The sequence below is a fragment of the Varroa jacobsoni genome, unplaced genomic scaffold (genome assembly GCF_002532875.2).
Source record: "Varroa jacobsoni isolate VJ856 unplaced genomic scaffold, vjacob_1.0 scaffold_330, whole genome shotgun sequence".
Taxonomy (NCBI): domain Eukaryota; kingdom Metazoa; phylum Arthropoda; class Arachnida; order Mesostigmata; family Varroidae; genus Varroa; species Varroa jacobsoni.
The window spans coordinates 301,747-323,236 of NW_019213232.1; the positions used below are offsets into that span (position 1 = coordinate 301,747).

General features: G+C 44.4%; 1 protein-coding gene and 1 long non-coding RNA gene across 4 annotated transcripts in view; one reads left to right on the forward strand and one right to left on the reverse strand.

Moving 5' to 3' along the window:
- Nucleotides 1–21,490, reverse strand: part of LOC111259433 (uncharacterized) — a 321,535-nt gene that overhangs the window by 240,377 nt on the left and 59,668 nt on the right. The window lies entirely within an intron of this gene.
- Nucleotides 1,929–19,904, forward strand: LOC111259434 (uncharacterized). 3 transcript variants are annotated; one of them, XR_002679635.2, is made up of 6 exons: nt 1,929–3,119; nt 3,247–3,335; nt 9,618–9,894; nt 13,629–13,826; nt 16,091–16,239; nt 19,685–19,904. It is a non-coding gene; the product is annotated as an uncharacterized LOC111259434 (long non-coding RNA). The 3 variants fall into 3 exon arrangements; XR_015310580.1 differs by having other exon boundaries at nt 13,633–13,826; XR_015310581.1 differs by lacking the exons at nt 1,929–3,119; nt 3,247–3,335; nt 9,618–9,894 and adding an exon at nt 11,744–12,771.

Sequence of the window (21,490 nt, forward strand, 5' to 3'; positions counted from 1 at the left end):
TTTAAATTCGGACGTTGGCTTTGCCTTGTGCTGGTGTGCCGTTGAGCGCAGGTGTGATCGATGCCAATACGAATTTGGCAGGACCTAGGGGATCAAAGGGTAGAAACCGGAATCAACGAGAAAAAGGCGAGAATCTTCCAACTGCAGTGGCAGCAAAAGCGGCCTGCCCTTAGATTCCGTACATTCGCCACGAAAGATGCATGGAAGCATTGAAGACTGCAGACTGAACGAAAAGGATCAGTTCGAGCCCATAGATCGACTCTTCCTCCAGAGGGATTAACGGCAGGAGGCGGCAGATACAGGAATAGGAACAGCAGAACGGCGCTTATGCTATTTCAGGCTCAGCTTGAACAGCCGCCCTCTTGCCCTGCCCTTCTTTGCCTGTACGTCTACCAGCAACTCCGAAATAACTGCTAAAATACAGTCAAAATAAACTGGGTGAGCTGCCTCCGCTTATGTCCGTCTTTCTGCTCACTGTTCGCTGCTCGACCTTGGTCCGTCGTCGTCGTCAAACGACTCTGCTGCCCTTAACGCAATTCTACCAGCGTAATCGAGTTCACTCAATCAGGAAGGTAAGCACAAGGGTATAGAGCAGGAAGCCGCCTCGTAAGTAGAGGAAGATACCCTGGGGGTAAAGGCGGTACTGACGGGAGTGGCGGTCGTGTTTAAGTTAGACGTCGAGATCGGCCGGTAGCCTAATTCAGATTTTCTGATTCGAGCTGGGGTGGGTCGTCAGATAGAAAAGCCATCCTACCGCTATTCGGCCGAATAGTGAATAGCGCGGTCGAATACAGCAGCGGCGGCGGCCCCTAGTAATAATGGCAGCAGCCGTAGTTGTGATAGAGTTAAGACTTTTGAGTTGTGTCGCCTAGACGTCGGTAATGAACAATGCCTCCCTTCGCCGATGAATATCTCTTGCCATGTCGCAGCTGTAGCTGGGATAGCAGCGGCAGCCATCTTGTTACTTATGGATTGGGAAACACACTGTGTGCAGAGCCACAAGGGGTTCTGATAGGGGCGCTCGGTGGGCATGCAGTTTCGTGGGGTATCGCCATTGATAGTAGTCGTTCGTAAAGGTAGTAAGCGTTCCCTGACGACGCTGGCAGAGACAGCAGTAGGCACTGTAACATGATTTCATCGGCATCGATCCGGTCGAAGGTTAGTTGGGGTAGTCAGCACAAGGATTTAGGGGACTAGCGATACAACTACGAATTGGGAACAGTGAGGCTACCAGTGGAGTATCGGACTTCAAGCGGTGGCCGTAGGGTACAGCCCGGACCCAGCTCATCTCAACAAGGCAGTACGGTTCGATGGCTTAGCCGTTAGGATTGGGATGCATGCATTTACGTAGCACGGACTTATTCAGAGTCAACATTAGCTCAACACAAAGCACAGACGTCCCACACCCATACCACCTCTGACTTACCCTCGACCAGCAACGCTATTATTGAAGAGCCCGACCGCTGACCAACCTTTTCCCTTCCTCACCCTTACTCCAAGCAAACCCTCCGCCTAGCCGTTATCTGTTTGACTTTTATGAAAATGGTGTACCTGATCGAGTTGTTGGAGGGGTCTACTTAATAATAGAGAATTTTTTTTTATAACATACATAATAACATTATTCTATTGTTATTTAACTTTTAGTTTGATTTCCCTCGTTAATTTTCTGTCTCTCTTCGTATGATTTCGCTGACCTTATTAATGATCACAGTACTCACTCGGCAACCGTTGCCGCAGCCGGTGAACACTTTCTAATAAGCATTATACAAACATCTCACTTTTCTTTTCCTTGCTTTACCGTTCGTCTGTTGCTAGTATTTTGCTGCGCAATGAAGAGCTGGCCATTGTACAGGCTGGCAGACGGGTTACACGATAATCCTGCGGCACCCGCAGGTACAGCGGGGCTGGCAAAAGCCATCTGGCCTTCCAGACCACTGGTCAACTGTGGATTACGCGACTGCAGCTGCACGAACTTTGTCAATTCGATATCGCACTATCTGAGGCAAACAATCCCTCTTGTCGTCGTTGCCACTCGTCTTGTTATTCTCACCTCGTTTATTCCTTACCCCAGCGATTGAAGATCGGCACCTCACTAACCACACTTGCGACTAACAGGATCCCACTAAATTAGATGTACACAACATCGCGCACGCGTATGTCAGCATAAAGTAACACTGATAAAATGTTTGAAAAGTCAATTCAGTCGGAATCACTTGATCAGAAATGATAACAACAGTACCAAGAGGGGATGCCGGTCGATATTACAAATTACACAATAAGATCTAGCGTACCAGTTTTTACTATTACGTATTAGGTAATCGTTAAACGAGCACGGAGAGTCGGGCATACATATACTGTTCCAGTAAGGCGTATTTACCCACAACAAACATGCCGCAACCAAAAAATCGTATTCACACGTAATTCCTGGCGGCGTTTAGAGGTCTGAGATGTCGCACGCAAACAATTCGTAACTATAGACAGTGGTGATGATAACCAGTAATCTCGTAATGCTGCTGATACGCTATACGTGACCTAAAGCTTATCACACTGATTTTTTTTTTATTAGTAATGGAAAGAATTTTCTGTCGATTACTAGTGTTATACAATATTTGTTTCCAACAGTGGCTAGCATTCTTTGCGTTGAAGGTTTTCGTTCATTTTTAGAGAACTACTGCTCTCTTGGCCATTGCCGCTACTGCTCCTGCTGCTAATTAGTATAATCGCAACGCACAAAAACCCCTTTGGTCTTTCGAGCTCAGACAAATCCGAAGCTGTTTTTTTGTCATAGTCGACATCGAAAACCTTCTTCATTATTTCACACGTTCGATAAATGTTCGATCACTGCTGTTTCGATCGCCGAGAGATGCTGCTAATGCTGTTTGTTTCGTGACCGTCGTTACCTCGATGCGCTTTTGGGGGACTGGCTTGGCCGATCACGGGGATCACCGTAACCTCCGTCGCCGCTTATAAAGGCGACCAAGATAGATTAACTCGCCACTAGGTAGGAAAACGTCCGCCAGCAATGCGTACGTTTTCTCTAACGAGCGCCCATTCAGCAGCCCGCAAGGTGCCGCTTGCTGCTAACTTTCCAAGTGATGTTTCCTGGCCTAGCTAATTAGGTAGGTGATAAACTAAAATTTAGAGTCGCTTTTTTTGACACCGTTATCTCTAATTGTTTTAACCCTCTTGCTATGCTGAACTTCGTCCGTCTCTATCGATTGATGTGTTTCGTTTTCGTTCTGGCAGATGGCACTCTCTGTCTCATACTCGTCATCGTCGGCTGAACAACAAAGTTTGACTGTGTGTCATTTTTTCACGTCAAGCGCCCACTAGCGGTAAGCAGCGATAAGATGTCGCACGAGCTGTAGGTAAAATTAGACGTTAGACCTTAAGAGACACTTCATAACATCATGCTTTACCAGTTGGTTTCGTCCGGCTAACCTCATCGTAAAAGGACTCTATATGGTAGCGATTTGCTGCACACCTTTGTTCGATTTCTGGGAACATTCATTGATCCTCTTTGCCGCAGCTTGTTTGCTGGTATAAGCAAATGATTGCTACGTAAACCGTCACCAAATTATGGAGGCTGCGCAGGCTTGCACATATGTGCACTGAACGATTAACTGATACTGTACCCTCCACGGATTTCTCCTGCGAACGGCGACAGCTTTTCGACATTATCGCCGTTGCTGTACGGTTGCAGCTCATTTTGCTTGATCACGCACCTGATTTAAGGACTGAAAAAGGTAGACTATCAGTGACTCTTGTACGGCCTCATAATAGCATCTACAAATGACATACAATTTCCATCAAGAGACATCTGCAGCAGCTGTAAAAATAATCGCAATTTGAGCAGTTTCTGATACAGCCACTTGGTAAGTAAGTTGATTTTTAGAGCTAAACTGCTAGCCGTATCGCGCACGCTTAGACACTCACACAGAAGAGAATCACTACATCACTTAGCCAGTCGCTCGATCGCACTGCGCGACCTCCTCTAGCCGCAATGGTTTCAGTAAACATCGTAGTATCGGCTGACGATTGTTATTAAGCTGCTTTTTAGATTATCTCGTACACGCAGTCTACAATAGAACCGTGCAGTTCTCATAGTTCATTTGCATTGCCCGTTCACTATTGTTTTTGCCACTAAGCCGCAAGCACCAGAAGGGGCAAAACATTGCCCAGTGCAAGCATCGACGGGGTAGTTAGATAGCCGTGCAGGTAACTGCGTAGACACGCAAATAGGTTAGGATACAATACAATGAATCTGGCGAAATCTGTTTGTAACTGAAGGCTACTTGCTAGGTCGGTAAACAAATGGCACCTACGAGCAGCAATGGTGGCGCCTGCGGCGCTAAGCGGACAGTAAGCGACTTACAGCGTCGACTGCACCCGGTCGTGCAGAGCTGCGCGCCGTAGGACAGCGTGACGCGCGACAACCGTGCCGACTTATAACATAAGAACAGGCCAAGTCCGCGTTAGCCTTAGGCTGCTGCTGCTGCTGCCGTCACTAGCGCAGTCGCCTCCGTTTAAGCCCTTACCACGACCATCGTACTACTACCGCCCATACGACGAATACCATTACTCTGTATTGTTAACGTCATTTCTAGCGCTATTACCTGCCGTTTATAAGCGCGAGAGCCCGTGCCCATGCCGCCAACATCACTAGCGTCATAGCGACGCTCTCACGGCCACAGACAGGCCGCCACAGACACCGCCGGTAGCCTGCGCCCGTTCGCGGCCGCGCAGTGTTCAGCAGTAAAGTCAGCTGATTCGAGCGTTGTTCGCGGTCGGGGTTGCCATTGACGCTGTGGTAGGCAATACGACCAGCTGACCACTCTGAACAAGTCGGACCCATCTGGGTTAGACTCAGCTAGTTAGGTGGACTAATAGCCCTGGGCAACGGGCCGTACAGCAACTGGATTCTGTCTGCTCGAGCAGGCGGAATTTAGTTACGATGCCAGTACAGGTAAAAGCACTATAACATGGGCGGACAGCCCATAACTACATATAATCAAAATAGAAGCTGAATGTTTATAGAAATAGTTAAGGAAGCAGAAATGGGCAATGGTTATTTTCGATGATGGTATGTAGTGAAGGCAGCAGAAGCAACAGAAGTATAAGTGTGGCTCCACATATATGGATAGATCTAGTTCTTACCTAGAGTCAACCTAGCTAGGAGGTCCTTAGCTAGTCGATAGGTAAAGTAGAGAACTGATTACGCTTGGTTGGCTCGCGTCAAGCCCAAATGATTTACGACTAACGGACCGGAAGGAAGCCTACAACACGTACTTATAGCATATTAGATGTCTTATACATCGACTGCAACAGTAGTGAAAACACACGGTTGAATGCTGCTGGTAAAATATTGAGTTGCAGAAGTAGGGAAGAGCTCGCAAATACGTATAGAAAATCAGGACGAAGACTAGCCGTTCTTACGACTAGAACTAGGTAGGTAGATTGACAGCAGGGCAAGTAACCACACAGAAGGTAACGTACGCTAAAAGATAGATAAGTAAACTCCAATTAACCTTGATCCTATAGGGTTCGTATTTAGTCTTCGAATAGAGGAATAAAGAGGTAGAAGGGAGAGAGAGAGATTAGGCGATGGACTCGACGCTAGAAAAGCGTAAACATACGGAGCACGCACACTTAATTCTTGACAATGGATCCAGGGAATAGCCTGTGACCTATACCAGAAATAGCCTATACTACGAATGAGTCAGACTGGTCTCGGCTACATATATACAAAACTGCGGAAGCTGATAAAGCAGTAGCTATCTAGACATACTAGTAGACAGAACCTATCGAAAATCACCCTTTGATCGCTCTATACTATATTATATAAGTAAAATATTGCTAACAGAATAGTAGCAACTGTTAGACTTAATACCTTAATGAACCCCGGAGATGACGCATTGCAAATACGCTTAGTATATACATACGAGGGCTTCTGCGTAACCAAAAGAGAACAAGTTCGGGAACGCCTTCTTTCTAGTTTTACCGTAGCAGCTTGTGTTAGTATTCATGTAAGCCCTATTGTCTTGTACATGTTACTCTTGTTGTTTCCGGCCAACTCTCGAAATTGTTTTTGCCGATTATTCAACTTCTGACGGCATCGGAAAAATTCACATATGTATTTGGTTAAAAATCCATACACGAAGATTGACGTAAACGCTTTTGTACGGAAACCCTTCTTACATAGTCAGCGCTTACGCTGAAAGTTCCATCAACACTTTAACTTGTCTGCGTAACTGCTCACCCAACCAGCTGACGGACCTGAGCGTTTCAAGCACCATATAATGAGCGAAGATACTGCCCACACCATATTCTCGTTCTATACAAGAAACAATAGTGTATTCCAATATAAAGATACAGTTCCGCTATACACTGTGAACAATTGTGCAATCAAATATAGTACTATAATTTCGAATCTTTTGCAATGTCGCAGTCGAGCATCTAACTGCCCCGTGAATTATAAATATTTATAATTCGCAGTGTGATAGGAATCAACCAGGACGAAATACAAGGCAAAAAGGACCGATTGTCGCGATCTATCAATGGCATGTTTCCCTTAAATATTGTCGGCAGTTTCGAGTAGCCGGCTGCTCAAACCACGCTAGCGTCGGCACGTCGCGTTGATTCCATGGCTTCTGGCGACCTGTGATGGCTCCCGTGTGTCCTACTAGCGGTTCTAGCAGCGCATGACGCCAGCTTCATTGCCGACAACGGCTATGTGTCTTTGACGAGCCTGTGACGCGTCCGCGTATCTAACGCGATTCTCTGTAAACTAGCACACAAATGCCATACTACTCAGCCAAAGCAGAAATACAGAATCCACAAGAGAAGCGATAGGTAACACCGACATAGGAACTCACGCTTAAAGATAATGGTATGTTATTGCAATAGAACAGAACTGCGCCTAGAGAGAACGCTTGGCGGCCAGCTGCTGCGCATCAGATGACGCTGAATTAGAAGAGCCACTCAGACTGGTGGCAGCAAAGGGCTGAATCTGATGCCAGCTTGAGTAAATCCAATATTTTCTGATCCTTTTGTTGCTTGTTGTTACCTTCTTGAGTTGTTATCATTGGCAGTTGCCTGTTCTCATTAGTTCAACGGTAGGTTGTTTGTGTAGCCCAGAACGAGACAGATACTACACCAAATATAACGGCAACAGAACGCAATCAGCCACTCGGTTAATCCCTACAACTCTTCGCTTATTGATTTCAAATATTATCTCAGGGCATTATCTGGTGTTCAATGATCCCACGAGCTACACTGAGGTACAACGTCAAACAATGACGGCGCGCAGATGATTTCATCACCTGCGCGATTGGTCAGTCAATGTAAAAGGGTCCTGTCTCAGACAATTTGTTGTTATATTGACAGAGCAAAAATTCTGCCAGCGGCGGGTGAATACAAGCCTGCTTCGAGACCAACCGATTGCGTTTATACGCAGACAAGGCTATAAAGTAGGATCCATTATACACAAACATACACGCAGGCCTACATAAATACGTAAGCATATAGAGATACAGTCGCGCGGATTACATCACGCACAGGAGCTCAGAGAAAGCGGATGAGTGAACATCTATTTCTCAGGCAAGGACGTATCGTTTGACTCCTGAATCCAACATTATTGCAGTATATATGTGTGCATGTATGTTTGTGTGATATGAACTCTTGGTAAGACAATATGAGACTGAGTAGCTGCACCACAAGTGAAGGTGGCACTGCTCAGGCTTCTGCTGGAATGGGTGGCATCGAGCCGTAATAAGTGGTTCGTTCCTTCCTAACAATGACCCCAAGACCTATCAGGCTGTCCAAATTAAGCGGGTCACCGTCACCAGTTTAACTAAGGGCGCGAGTTCAACAATCGACGAAATTTTCCTCCTGGCCTAATTGCTTAGGGGTAGCCTAAGCAAGTTTAGGTTCATTTCATCCGGTCAGCCCTCTTATTTTAATGGTGGTCTACTTGAGACCTACGAATCAGACTACATTCCCTTCAGATCTGCTGCCCTGTCTTACTGCCATCATTGAGAATGCGCTGAGAATGGGCCTTTAGATACTAATTGCTCCTCACAATTTGGCCCAGTTAAGATTAACCAAGGGAATCGAATAGGTTATCTCAGCTTTGTACGAACCGACTGTAAAAGAAGTTTGTCTGTGTTCACCAAACTCGCCGGCTTGGACCTGACATTCTACCTATTCGTACTGAGATTCTTTTTTCTTCCTCCCCCGTACTTCACTGAATAACGGCTAAAACGACTGAGATATGGCAGTGGTAACAACAGGAGCACCATCGCCACCTCCTCGTTACCACCGAGGAACACAATATTCCCTTTCATACATTGCTATCGGCTGCTGTCGGACAAATATGGGGGTGTATATACTTATATACGTATTTTGGAATTTTTTGGAGGATCAGCTATTATGCAATCCCTTTGCGCTAGCCGAACTTCCAGCAAAGCAAGGAACGTTTTGCCCAAAATCGACAGTCCACATATTGCCAGTTTTAATTCGTCTTCTAAAATATCCGAAAAATATCTTCATGAGTTGTACTGAAGTATATTCAATTAATTTTAAATTTAACAAGCTTGAAAATGAATAAGAGTGGCCTAAGAAATCACTTTTTAATACGGCAGAATGTTTATACAAAAATTAGTGGCCGTTTTTGGGAAGCAGATATCAATTCCCAATCAGGCCACCCAGATAAGCTCCGATAGTTAGTCGTTTTAAAACTTTTTGGCTATCCTCTGCCGTTAGACTTTGAAGGCTTCTGGCCAGCTGTCAGCCCAAAAATTTGTTTCCGCTGAAACTTTTCACGTGTGCAAATTTAAACGACACTAACCTACCAATTTTGCGTTACTTACAGCTACCAATGAAAAGTTACTTGTAACTTAAAGGAGGAATATTTTGATACTGACTCATAAGTGGATTAAATCATGACTTGAAGATATAGTTCCGGTGGATGTTGGTTGTATGGAATTATGCTGATCGCTCAGAATAATACTTACAGAATAATACTAACAAAATGAAAAACATATCGTTGATATATATACTTTTTTCCTTTAGATGCAGTGCCGAACATAAGTCGAACAAGAACTTCCGCCTTTAGACAAAGTCCATTTCATATATACATACACGTGCACGAATGCACCTTGTCGTCTTCGTAATTGTCTTCGTCGTAGAGACTGTAGCCGGTGCTTTTTTCGCCGCCATCTTTTTCAACCGATATATAATTGGTAAGCGGCTGTGACCTGCGGCCGCGTCGGTAGCAGTGCTAGCGAAGTTGGCGTTAGAGATAGAGCGAAGTAGGGACCGAGTCGGGCCGGCGAGCAGGACTGTGTTCAAGCCTCCAACGACCAGAAGCCACAAGTCACAAGCCCTAACGGGTGATGAATGAAATGTCGCTAAAGCGGCAGGTAGCCGAGGTTTCTTCGCTGGAAGAACGAACGGAACGGCGAAAGGAAAGAGAGGACGGCAGCACCGACTTGCCAAGGAACCGTTCGACATATATTCACCATCGTATTATATTAACTAATTCATATTCATATACCCTTGTATCCACGCTGTTGATATGAATCTTCCGCTCTAGCACATTCGCACTTTCTAAGCAGGTTAACCCGGCCAGGCCAGTTGGCCTGGACTGCGCGCAACAGGGCGTATATACGGAGAGGAAACGTTGGATATTACGCTGGAGGAGACGGCTGCAATGTTAGTTACGCCGACGACTCACGGTTTAACGACAGGTCTGCAGGCGATAGGGCAGGCATAGGACCGCAACCTGCAAAGACTGGCCGGTGGTGTGGCGTGCTGAGTCTCTGCGTAATGCAGAATACGATGAAACCCAGCCCTGTCTAACTTCGTTTAACTCAACTTAGCCTCATCTAACGTGTAAGTTCGTAACCCGTCGTAGTTCTCTCAATGGAGCAAGTCCCTGAGACTAAAAATAGGTAATTCTGAAGATTTGTTCACACAAAATGAATAATTACTAATGCTAAAAAACCTAACATAGTTGTGGTATTATTAGCTGATCCGAACAAGACGATATCTCATCGACTAATTACTGTCTATACCAACTGCTTATATGACGTGTGGGGCTTGATCTACAATTTGGTCGACGGCTGTTGTTTGCAAGCTGACCCGCAGAGTTGCCTGCAGATCTAAGCGTTTGCTTGCGACCTGTTCGGTGAGCGTGCAAAAGCTGGCTGTACAAGCCATGACAAGAGCATGACATGGAGTTTATATTTGTAAGAATAGTTACCGGCATGTATATCACTACCGCCAGCAGAGTACGTTGCATGTCCTGATTTACGTGATGATAGAGAAATTCACATGTTGAACGATACAAGCCTACTTTCGATTGGGCTTAGAGGGATTTGACGGGGTAGTGTGGTTAGGAAGCCTTAGAACCCTAGCAAACGTTAATATAAATCGTCGTGGAAATTCTTACGATTAAGTAAAAACTGTGTGTTTGTTTCGTAGCATAGGCAGTCGATGCCATTTGAGTGACAGAGTGGCAGTATTAGAGCAATTCATATTGGTGGGCGTAACTATACAACGGTAGGGGCTAAATATAGAGTCATGTCATGCGGTATTGTACAGCGAACCGTTCAATGAACCTGTTTTGCGGGCTAACGTCTAAAATGGTTTTCTCAAGTGCAGGTATGCCAATAATATGGGTATATGGTTTTCTACAGGCTCGATTGTATCTTGCACTACGGTCTATCTAGTTGCATACGTATTGATAGTTTCCGTATTTATATGCAAATACTTCACTATATAGTGAATAGAAACATTGGCAATAATCGTCTGTCAGATTCGTAGGTTTAAAGATTGGCCCAAATTCATTTGTTGAATACCTTAGAATTTGGTTTCACAAAACAAAAGGGTCAGCGAAGACGTAAAAAAGAGGCTATTGAATTATCGTGAGGGAGGATGCAAGGGGGATGATGTTATTAAAGCCATCCTAAAAACGTCACAGTGCAGCCAAAACTGCCCCGTTCAACAGTTGGGGCAATTTTGCTAAACGTTAGCCAACGAAAGTTTACAAATCACGAACAAGCTATCGATTGTACTCTAAGGTCTCGATACAAAGACAGGGCCAGTATTTTCACAACAGAGTAATATGTGACAGTCAATGCACCCTTGCGTACAATATAATGGCGTCCTTTCTTTGCGATATAGCCACTAGACATTTTTCGCTGAGCACTTGCCGCAAGTGCTTTGAATAAAACTGTGACAAAAAGTAATAACTATACCTCGACCGGATTTACTTGATATTTGTAATTAGTTAGATTAGGTCCTCAATAGGTCATGCAAGCTAGATCCTTACCAAAAGAGCCGTCTTCAATCTATTCATGGGTATCTTTGCTTTCCAACGTGTTCGCAGAAGATGCGACTCAATCTGGTCACTTCTCCAACACGAAAAAGCAAATGTGTGCGTGGAATCCATTCGAAGAGACTTATGGCGATTGAGACCTTTTCGTTGTACGTCTAAGTTTGAGCTAGGCGTAATCGACTATCACAAAACCCAGGTTATTAACAATTTATTGAGTGAGAGAATTTGAGAGAAGGAGGGGCAAGGAATAGCCAAACGAAACGTACTACGTCTCTTTCTCGTTCTTCTTTCTCTGTGTTCCGCCTCCACGTTTAACCCTCAGCAATAGATCAATATAACTTTGGTGTAATGCCCTGGGCACAAAAACAGGGACGATAAGTATCCAGGGAAGGTCAAACGACCCTCTGACTTTAGGGATCAACTAGAGACAGTGCAGTAGCAAATAATCAGATCAGATCTCGCAGACTCTTAGCGAGCAATTACTAGTCCAGTAGTTACGTGCATTTTTTGGGTAAGAGAACTATCAAGTAGCGAAAATATGGTAAAAAGGCAACAACACTAAAAGTCATTCACATCATTAATATCTAATAAGACCCATAGCGAATCTAAATTTCGATCAATATCGCCTCTTTCACTTTGCCAGAAGCCTCACAGTGTGCATGCAACAATGGGATTTTATTACTTTCTTATTTATTTTTGTAAAGTTAAAACATGTCAATTCAGTATTACAACTAGCTTACCTTAGAAGTTTACAAAAGAGTCCGAGGTAAGTTCATTTGTGGGGGACGGGATTAATTATAATCATATCACAACTTCCGCCGAAGGAAAATAACGATGTAATCTTTTTCAAAGCGATTTTTTTCACAAGTTTACAGATAGGTAGATTGGTCGAAACAAGTAATAAGTAATGTATACTCTAGAACGTAAAAAACAAGGTATATTAACAATCACTAGCAATATATAATTGTACTACTCAGTACCTCGTATCACCTTATCGTCTATTGCCTATTTTAATACCGTGTAGCGTGTTTTAATACCTATTTTAGCGCCCCGAGCCTACATTTATAGGTTTGAACGCAAAGTTAGCTGTTGATGAAGTTCAGCCTAACTGTGTCGATATGGAACACGCTCTCGGTGACGCTGATGCATTGCAACTAAATGTATCGCTAATATAGCTGACCACCGAGTAACAGACAGGTAAGTTAATTGTTCATGGATCGCATGATGGAGTTGTAACAGTCTGTCAACGACTTTTGCCAAGCATCGCATTGTTACTGCCGGCTAACCGTGGATGCCGTCTAATCCTAACCACGTAGCTCGTTCGGACGGTAGAGGGATCAGTGTTTGAAACGCGGTCTGGTGACGCAAAGACTGGGGTGGAAGGTTGGCAACAGACAGACAGTGACCCTTTGGAGTAACTCCTACTCCTGGTTAGTAATGGTAATTTGCGTGACGATAAGTGCCTTCCAACACTCGTAGCATCGTGTGTGCGTCTCACTCCGTTAGCTATTGGGTAATCGTGTATGTGATTTAGCATTCGATTGTCACACGCAAATCATACTCAGATACTGACTATAAATTAACAGCACATAGCGTATTTCAGAAATATTCTATTAAATATCTAACGGTACGAAATTAAACACTGATCACATTTGGATTGTCTCGAAAGATCCACCCGTTCGTGCATTTACGTCACGCAATGACCGAATTAATATGTATTCCTGTGGGATCGATTCGGAACGTACAATATAGTGTATATTTACGAGCCGTCTTCACAATGTCTATTTCTAGCATCATTGTCCTCTACTACCTGATCTGTATTTTATTTTAACGTGCTTTCAATGCCCATACGAGTATTGCCTAAGGGTGTTAAGCATCAGTTCTCAGTGGGTGTGCACCCAATGTTGTTCAAGCACTGAATAGATACGAATAGAACTTTGCGACATATATATGTATATATGATTTCAATAAAGTAATTGAGATCTCATGATCTACGTGACGTAACTTCCGAAACGTTCTAGTGTCAATTGGAATTCCGTATAACTTTAACTATTATACATCGACTATAATAAATCGTAGACTGGATAGGTGTAAAGGCAGTATATCGTGGGAGAAAAGGCCAACAGCTGTCTCCGCAGCTTCTGCCGTTATGGGTATCAGCCGCTAGAAATGCCAACACCGTCAGTATCTGGGAAGTTTCGTCGCAGGCTGCCATTAGTGCCTAGAAAGCAGGCTCTTGTATGTTAAACCCATACAATTCCGTATATTTTTAACCGTCCGCTTTCAGCCAGTCATGGAGGATTCGCTCTGGAATGCGATTCTGCTCAAGTAGGGGGAAACTGTGTCCGACTTAGGCCTCCGTTTTGACTCATCTCATTGGTCGGCATAGGATTTTAGCTTTCGAAGAAATACCGACCATGGCAGCAGCGACGGAACAGTGATCGAACTAGTATATCTACGGCTTCAATTTGTTAATAAATGCAATGTAAGTAACAGTAAATACTTGGAAAAGTCAGGGTGTGCAGGAATCATCCAAAAGTAGGGGGCAGACGAAACGGGAAGTTGACTAAGAATATAATTCATTCGTTGCGATCAGTCGTTTCCTTTAACATCCGCAAAAGAACGTGTAAACGAGAGACATATAAATACATAATTGAATGCCATTAATACTATACCATATGTATGTAATAAGTTAATATTTGTTTATGTTATAATAATAATAATGTTTATGTTGCAATTAAAAGATTAAGAAACTATCGATAGTCTGTACCCGCTGTTTGTCCACTTTCATTCCAGGTTTGGTGTGTTAAATACCCCTTTTAAGTTTAACATATTTTCGTATGATGTAATAAATCGAGATGTAATAGTAGGCTAAATAACGCCGACAATGATGCCGGTGGTCACTGTAGAGTTCAGCATATAAACTTCGAAGCATCATGACTGATGCTATCCCTCGGGTGCTTTTCGAATAGACAACTTCGACTTCGGTTCAGATCTCGCAAGACGAATGACGATAAAAGTTATGCATAAATGGAGCCTGCTAGAGAGAACCTCCCAGCGACCCCAGATGATGAGTACGATGTATCTCGGAGAAAGTGCGACGCCACTAGCGTCGAGATGAAGAACGGTACATCATTCTTAGGTTCCCTTGTTCAGTCTTTTTTTTTTGGCTGGATTGAGTGCAAGGCTGCGCTGCAGAGGTGCAACCAACATCCAGCTGCAGGGCTCCGAGTGGGAAGGGAGCAAGACCGGAATACGAAGGTGCGGAGTAGCGAAAAATAGATTGTGCCTGCTTGTCAGAGAGGAAAAAGAAATGAACGAGACCGAGAGAGGGTAGAGTCAGCTCCGATCTATTTGTACAGCCACCGGCAGTAACAATGCACTGTGTTTCTATCTAACATAGAGCAAGCCTTGTGTACGAGGCCGCAGCTCGTTCATTCATATCAAGCCATAGGAGTCGTCACTCCCCTCGTCCTAACAACACCTACAAAAGGCAGAACTCTCCGTACTGTTATCGCTCCTTTTACTAATATTACTTACATGACAGCTACATCTCGTTTTGTTTCCTTTCGATTGCTTATTTTTGCCGTCTCCTTTACCATCGCAGTGTCGACAAACTAAGCAGGAACAGGAAAAGACGAAATAAAATCGCAAAAAGCTAGCTAGTACTGATTAACGCATATCGTACCGCAGCGCATCTCAGCATAGTAGTACAGGTGACACGTTTGGCTCCGTGTCCGCAGCGGCTGCTGTTTCGGTACAAGCGTTTAGACGAACGACGGAGGCTGATTGTTCACCTTTGGTAGTGTCGAAAGAACTCGAAGTTGATATCGTCGTAATTTGTGACGACTGTGACGTCAAGAGGATCAGAGCTCAGCAGTGGGGGTTTGTCGGGTCCCAAAGGCTATCGTTGTTGTTGTTGTTGTTGTTCTTGAAGGTGTCGCTACGGATGCAGTCGTTAAAGAGCAACCCAAAGTGTTGTGTCTGGTGGCAAGTATCTTTATGACTAGTGGTATTCCTTGGTAAGAGAAAGATGGAGACGGCTTTAGTCTGACAGAGCGTACGGAACATGGTGATACTGTAATGATAGCATTTTTATCAATAGGGTAATCAAAATTATTCTCGTTACTGCGGTCATAGAAGTCGTTTGATAATGAAAACGACGGAGCGGAGCGCGCTAGCTGTTATCGTCATTTTTTTAGTCCTTTAGTAGTGGCTTAGGCGTTGACAGAAGCCGGCGTCCCAAACGTGACAGAGCGTCAAATATGGAATGGCATTAAAATGACCGGAATACGTGAAAATCATTTTCACAAGCAATGAAGGCTATTTCTCTGTGTGGCTCTCACAACAAGTTGGATCTAATAATAAACAGCACTAGCGTACAATTTAAACATAAGGTTGATAACAACTAATCGTAGGTAGGGACAATTGCTTTATGAATAAATAATTTCACCATGTGGTACGTAATTTTGCTTTGTTTATATGTGTAATACCTATTCGTCTCGTGCAACAGTAAGTACATAACAATAGTTACCATGCCTTTCTTCATTCTTAAAACCTAGTAAATTAGGCCTATATGCGTATAGTGTATGTATGTATGTATTGAAGTGGAATAGGTTCCTTCCTCAGGTAGATTAACGTTAACTAATATCTACTAGTCGCGATGTTATGTTAAGCTCGCTGTTGTTCTTCTCTGCATTGCCGCTCGCGCGCTATACGGACATTGCTCAATTTACCAATGCTTACTAGACAACGGTCTGGCTTTTTGGCTTACGTGTAAGAAGGGAGTCGCCCCTGCTGGGCCTGGGCAGGATGGTCACACAAACGACGAACCGGGACTACCAGTAAAAGCTGAACCTAGCCACTGCTTGACCGTCGTGCAGCTCTCCGCGTACAAGGTAGTGGCATACACGAAACTTATATTGCAACAACGTATCCAATAGCAGCGCAATGATTATAGTTGCATTATCACTACAAAGCTTGGGCAGGTAGCACACGACTTGCACGATATACCCATGAAACACTATGAACACACAGCAACATCGAGGGGTTCGTTGAAGAAATAGGAGGCTTACCAGTGAGTCCTTTGCTTATTTTGTTTTCTATAAAAATTTATGAACTAAGCAAAGACCGCTACACAGATAACCAACGCTCAGATCCTTTAACAATTTGATGTTGTGTTCGTCGATGCCAAGCAACGCGGAACCTTTTGTGTGACGAGATGAAATCTTGTGCTAAGATTTGTTTGCGAATTGGCAAAAAAATTGTCTCCACACAAATATACAGCCGTTCCTCTGCTGTACAGTATTGAATAAACTTTATACAGCACTCATTTATTCGTGCACGCATACAGGTTATAAAGGTATATAAAGGTATAGACTTTTTGGAGGCGCCCGCTCGCCAGCTGAATTGTTTTCGGTCTTCAAACGCCACCAGTGGGACAAGCAAAGGCATCGATCGGCGCAGACAACTTTTCCAGTAACCTAGAAAAAAAGAAAACTTACTCGGATGTAGCAGAAGATCGCGGATTATTCACGGTATACAAACTATTGTGGTCCACAATGATATACGAGGTTATGGTAAGAGCAAAAACACAAACGACGCATCCAGTTTAGCGAGTATCCATTTTGGCAGAGTGGCCACTTTCCCTCTACATATGTATATGCTATTTCTATACGGTGTATCACTATTTTCCGATCATATATTAATGGTATTTGTAGTCGCGAAATTCACCGTTGTTTCGCTCCATTAGCGAGCGCTACACTTACGTGCCAATTATACACAGACGCACGCGTTTGCTTACCAATGACCACCGTTTGAGCCTAGCAAATATCGTGTTCGAGCGAAGTGGCTTACCTAGCAGCCTATGACCAGCTGAATGTGTATTGCCCAAATAAATGGTGCCACTCTGGGCGACGACAGCAAACGCACGTCCGCCAGCGAGGTGCAGCACCAAACACCGCCAGCACCGTGTCTTGATTGGCGCTGCCAGCTGACGCTCTACACTATGCTATAGTGTTGTGGTATTATGGATATGGCTGGCGAAGCAATGCTTGTCGATCTACTAACCGGCCAGCGTTCTAGCAGCATTGCAGAGCGTAACCATCGCGTCCGACACAACAGTCGCTGCTGCCGGTGACTTCGTAATGGTTCGCAAAGCCCAACAAGTTTACTGGGGTTTAGGCGGCCGTCTTTAGCGGCCCGGCAGCGTAGCTATTGAGAAGAGTCTGAATCGTACCTGTTCGTATGTCCCTGTAATCCTGTATGTTTGGGTAAATCTCGTAGGGTTGTGGCGTAATGCGGTGCAGGCTGACTGTGCCTGTCTGTTTTTGGTGCTTCTGTCTGTGTTTGTATGTAATAGCAGTGTTTATTCCATGGTGCACAAAAACGAACATGGTAATCGTACCGCAACCAAGACTAATCGTCATCTTTACAATCATCGTCATCATTGACGGGAACAACCGCATCGATATCAATAGCAGTTTTTAAGTCGTGCGGCCTCGTACCGCTACCGCTGCTAGAAGAAGACTAGCAAATACTACCGGGACCTCTAAAATAAGATGGAAGAGAGGCAGCGGCCGTGGTAGCCGCCTACGGCGGAATGGCGCTGCCGTAGCCGGCCCACAACTTCCATGTTCTCGATATACATATATTGTATGTGTTAGGGTTTAGTAGGGGATACGGACCACGGTATCGCGAGCAGCAACAACAGCAGCCATCCTTTCGCAGATCTAGTTGGCTTGTCTCTATTTGATCGGCTATGTTTCTAGTCAGCTGCGCGCTCGATGGGTAGGTGCACCCGAGTTTTACCACTAGCCCCGCTACCGCTTACCAAGACAGACTGGGCACCATGTTATCACCAACGCTGACTCACTGCTGCGATGGTGGTGTGTCTCGCGCGAGAAACAACGAAGCCGACTAACTAACCGGACTAGACAATATCTTAAACGGGATCGTAGCCCAACCTATACTGAAGCACGCGCAAGGGCCAGCGAACACAAGCTGCCTGCCCTGACAAGAGCCAGCAGCGCCATCCACACAAATCAGAGAGTCACAGGAATTATCCATGGGCCGAGCAGATGAGCTAAAACAAAGCAAGAAAGTGGCTAGAAGCTTGGTCAAAGATTGGAAAAAAGGAAGCTTTTTAGAGATGATGATAAGGAAAAAGGCGTAGAAGAAAACGACGACGCTACATCGAGAGGGTGGAAAGCGCCCACAGCCATTTGAATTATGAGTTGAAAAGACCGACATGAGTTCGTCAGATGGGCAGCGATTTGTCGGACGTTTCTTCCGCTTCCGCCGCCGCCGCCGCCGCCGCACGGGCGGCACTGAGCTTTGCGGCGTTGAACCAATCAAACCATTTTTGTTTGTTGGTGGTCAGTGAGTAAATGATTAGAGCGTGTGTGTGCGCAGACCCAGCGATAGAAGAAACACAGACCGCGCACAACGCTAAAAAGCTTGTAACATTAGTTCTGGTGATAATGCCATCTAGCTTAGACGGTTTAGTTTATCGAATTTGTTGGACGCCCTAAAAGAGGCAATAGCGGTCAGTGCGGATGATAAGACGCAAAGAACTTTAAAAGTCGTCGAATAGCGGGACATGATACCAGGCCAACGACTAGGCACCTTCATATCAGGAACTTGCTTGCAGACAGTGGTTGCGCCTAAATATGAAAGGATATAGTTAATTACAAATGGCTTGCAAAATGTTTAAGCATTTTGCATTTTTTTGTTTGCTTGTTGGAATTATTAAGGTATCATTGAAATAAACAAGGCCAGCTCGAACGCATGCAGGAAATTAAAAAAAAGTTCCCCAGTTTTAGATATGTTGTGAGGCCGGAGTCTTACAGATTGTGAAAGGCGTGATTCTGGGTTTTTTTAAGTTTAAATCGAATCGCTCAAAACCGCTGCTTACTTAGCAGAAGAAGCGTAAGTTCGTCGCACGTATATAAAAGTAAACGAGCTGTGTCTTATTCTTTATCTTTTAGAAGAAATAAGAACAGTACTACGGTTCGTTTTTTGCAGCTCAGGGTGCACGCGTTCTAGTCCTCTAAGTAAGAAAGCAGCCACAGACGAATTACATTGTCTCATTGAAGTGAGAAAATCCTTCAGAGAAAAGTTCTACCTATTTTTAGTGGACTCCACCTTTATGCTGTAAACTCCATCCTTACTATCGTACATGTATCACTCTTAAGAAGTAAACCGCCGTTTCGTTGACAAGAATTATTTGTGAACAATTTGTATGCACTGTGCTGAAAGTCTAGCTTTTAATAATAAAAGTGCAAGCACGCCCACATCACACAGACGTGAAATATACTCTATTTTTACCTATTTTCTTTCAAGGTGCGTCTCACAACATTTGTTTATACGCGACACAAATGGAACCAACAGCCAGGACAACATAGTACGATACGTGCGGCTGCATCAATATATTGAAGCGTTTGAAAATGGAGGTAAAGAAAGTTAAGGTTTCCTAAGGTGAACCCTTAACAGTCCGGATTGTTCAATTACAACTTTACGTAAGCTTATGAATAATAAAGGGAAATTGTTTACAGTACACTGACATACTCAGGTACATCGTTCTTACCTTATATTATCACAGCACAAAGCTGGCCACATATCCTAAATTATGAACATAGGTATATGTAATAACTTATTAGCAATAAGTGTTTCTTCTATTTGTCGGTCAAATCAACCTGAAGAAGCTGTGCTGCTCTTTAAAATGACTTGACCAAAGATATACAGAAAGGGCTGCCAAGAAAAAAGTATAAAGCTAATCACTTAACAAATAAATTGCTTTTAAGAAAGTTTGGGTAAAACAGGATGCGGAAGAAGGCCAACCTGATAAATCGTCAAATACGCTCAAATAGGTAATGTTTCTGTCTCGTTATCGACGTCGTACCACCCTGGCGCGGCATCCAGGAATTCGCGCTCCCTCAGCTCTACAGGTTGCCATTCGGTTTGTTCCACACTTCCTAAGAGAACCATAGAAGACAGTGGGCGGCACCACGGCAAAGAATGTTGACGCTCTTACAGCGTTTCAGCGGTCCTTGACGTTTCTGTGCAGGTATCTACGGGTAGTGCGTTTTCTGCCAGCGGCGAGGCAATGGTGATGTGCTTTTACAGGTAAACAGGTTTGCACGGTGCGCTGCTTGCTGAGCAAAAGCTAATAAATCAGCAGAATAGTTATTTTGTAAATGTTTCACTAAAGAGTGCGCACCTGACAGCTTGTCTCCTCGATCTCAGTACGATGGGCAGAGGATGGAGGCCGAAGGCCAGCTTCCTCAAAAGTCACCTGCTCAATATTCCCTCCTCGCTTTTCTCACGGTTTCCATGCGAAAGTCCTGCGACACGTTTCATGCTGTCTTTCTGCTTGGAACTTTTCCACAGCCCGCTTTCTCCTTCCTCTCCTACCCTATTAATATAGTGGCTAGCAACCTAGTCTCTACTATCCTTATTTGCAACGTTTGTTGGTATTTTTTATTTTCTACTTTTCACACAACTTTTCTCCTCTATCGTCTCTCTTCTCCGCTCCACACATTCTCTTTCTCTCTAAACTGCTAGCGTGGCGTTTGCGCTGCTGCTGCTACGAGAGAAAAAAGAAAAGGCGAAAAACAAAGAAAGCATTCGTCGTATCTATTGGTTGTTTTTCTTTGCCCCTTCAAGACCCTTTCCGTCATTCATCACCCACCTTCTCTACCTTTAATAAGCGGCGTACAGTACCGCCCCTGTCACTGGGGGGCGGTAACTGTACGCCGCTGCGTTCATAGCTGCGTTCATTGATATACGTTTGATGCACCACCATCTTGCCTACACATATTGACGACAACAACAACATCAAGACCAACGACGACAGCGACGCAATGAGCCACGTGAGAGGCATTAAAGGCTGTAGACCCCCACAAAAAACATGGCAGCCAATGTGGGGCATTGTATGAACTTTGAAAACTTGTACAGTAGTATCGTATGACAGCTGTGTGTACTGTAGTAAAGCATAATAGTCATGGCGTAAGTGGCAGCTACTCGTGAACTTCCCTTGTTTTCGCCCAGGCTGACCAACAAGCAGCCTTAACTAAGCGCGCTGCTGGTGCCGTTGTTACCATTAGAACGGACGTTACCGCTAGGTCCGAGAGTGCTGCCACTGCTTTC